Here is a 2,500-nt window from a genome sequence, read left to right as displayed (position 1 = left end):
GATGGAGTTACCCAGAAATACAGGGTGCCCTGGAGGTCCAGGACCCCCAAATTAATCTCTTGGACCCCCTGAATGTCTCAAAATCAAAATTAGTGGGGGTCACTGGAAATGAACTCAGCACACTCTCAAGCACTAATGTTTGAGCTCTCACACAGATGAAGCTCTGTAGCTTAAGTTCTGTCAACAACTGGTTGGGGAACCAAGAACACAGTGAAACTGTATCAAAAGTAAAGCACCACAGCTTCTTCCTGAAAACTCCCCTACTGCTGTCTGAGCTGTTTGTTGCTGAAATAGCCCCCGTTTCAGCTGATTCATTTCCTGTATTGTTTGTATATATTTCATGATGCAGTGAAATAATAGAAAACAGAAAAAAGTACTTCCCGTAATGTATTACAGTCTGTCAGAATGACCATGTGGCTGTTAATCGGTGTAGAATAGAAATAGAACAATGTTCTCTGAATTTAGAACATTTTTAAAACAGAAAACATCCAAACAGAGAGCAGCAGAGACTCCGGCAGGTCAAGCTGTTACAGCCTCACTAAAAGGGAGAAACCGGAAAGGTAACAGAGTCATGAGGCTCCCTGAGACGTCGGCACCCCTCCACTCTGCCGTCAACAAACCTGAGTGAGTGAGTGAGGCAGCAGGATGACGGCACCAACACTCCCAGTTTACCATCATACTCTACGACCAGGAACCCCCAGATCTGCACCTTTTATCTAACAGGAAACACTAAACACCAACGGCTCCACTAAACAGCAGGGTTTTTAGCCTAGACTTAAAGACTGAGGCTGTGTCTGAGTCACGGACACTGACTGGAAGACAGAAACAAAACAAAAGCAAAATGAATAAAGTACTAAAGAAATGAAAATAACCACTAAAAACAAAGAACAGAGAAAAAACACACAGGAATAACAACTCAAACAAAGAATCAGCGAAACACACTACTAACAACGCCAAGTCAGGAACAGACCAACCTAAAGGGAACAAATAGGCAAAGAACACATGAGAAACACCTGATGCTAATGAGAGGGTGGGGCTACAGACAGGTGGGACAAATGATGGGGAGACAGATCAAAACAACATAAGCACAAGAACCAAGACACACGAGGGAAGATAAACAGACACAGACAGAAATACGGAAAGCTCTGTAGAACATCCTGAAAATCAGAGATCAGTGCTCTTCTCCAGCCTTCATGCACAGAACTGAGTCAAATTTACTAAGCAAAACAAATCTCCTTAAATGGAAACTGGCATTGGAGCATGGGGCGGAAATATTGTTCTTTTTATGTTTTAGTCACACCAGCACTTTCTAGAACATTTCCTCAGATTAGACTTCCTGTCTCAGTGCTGATCTGTTTCCTGTTTATCAGCTCTACAGTTCTTCATTCTGTATCTGTCTGTGATGGATATTTAAAGGGTCTTGATTAGTCCAGGTGGATGTTGGAGAGGGTCTGGATCAGTCCAGGTGGATGTTGGAGAGGGTCTGGATCAGTCCAGGTAGATGTTGGAGAGGGTCTGGATCAGTCCAGGTGGATGTTGGAGAGGGTCTGGATCAGTCCAGGTAGGTGTTGGAGAGGGTCTGGATTAGTCCAGGTGGATGTTGGAGAGGGTCTGGATTAGTCCAGGTGGATGTTGGAGAGGGTCTGGATTAGTCCAGGTGGATGTTGGAGAGGGTCTGGATTAGTCCAGGTGGATGTTGGAGAGGGTCTGGATTAGTTCAGGTGGATGTTGGAGAGGGTCTGGATCAGTCCAGGTGGATGTTGGAGAGGGTCTGGATTAGTTCAGGTGGATGTTGGAGAGGGTCTGGATCAGTTCAGTTGGATGATCAGTTCAGGTGGATGTTGGAGAGGGTCTGGATTAGTCCAGGTGGATGTTGGAGAGGGTGAACCTGTGTGATTTCAAGCTCTGCTCGCAGCAGTCATGAGTCAGCAGGGTGAGTAGCAGGGGACGGAGCACACAGCGGAGGAGTACCAGCGTTCAGTGTGGTGGTGCTAGGGTTGTTGTTGCAGAACACTGAACTGAAGAACAGCTTTCTCACATGATTGTCTTTTCTGTCCAGAAGGGTCAGTGAGAGGTGAATGGTAGAGGATATGGTGTCTCTGTATTAGGGTGATGTGATAGAACTGAAATGGACCCAGTGTAGCAGGAATACTGCTTTTTATGTGTTCCAGGACCAACAAAGCGCTTCATGACGCCCGCAGTGAGTTTTCTTTGGCACTGGACTGATTGTAGTTGTTTTGAAGCACTGCATGAAGCACTGGCTCAGAGATGTGTAGAAGATGTTGGTTAGGACATCCGCAAGCTGGTCAGCACATTCCCTGATCACCCAGCCAGATATGTTGTTAGCCTTTTGTGGGTCAACTCTTTCTGGGTTGTCCTGACACCCACTGTGGACAGATAGGTACTTCCTGGCCAGCTGGTTGTTCTGTGCTTTAAACCACGCATAGAAATTAGTTTTGAACCCCAGTTGCTTCCATGCAGAGCAGTGCATGATTCAATA

At 45.9% G+C, this 2,500-nt stretch overlaps 1 protein-coding gene across 2 annotated transcripts in view; it reads left to right on the top strand.

Annotated features, from left to right (window-relative positions):
- Positions 1-2,500, top strand: part of dse (dermatan sulfate epimerase) — a 21,975-nt gene that overhangs the window by 6,588 nt on the left and 12,887 nt on the right. The window lies entirely within an intron of this gene.

The sequence above is a fragment of the Pygocentrus nattereri genome, chromosome 4, assembly GCF_015220715.1.
Source record: "Pygocentrus nattereri isolate fPygNat1 chromosome 4, fPygNat1.pri, whole genome shotgun sequence".
NCBI lineage: Eukaryota > Metazoa > Chordata > Actinopteri > Characiformes > Serrasalmidae > Pygocentrus > Pygocentrus nattereri.
Note: the sequence above shows the minus strand (reverse complement) of the source record. Positions and strands in the feature narration are given on the sequence as shown.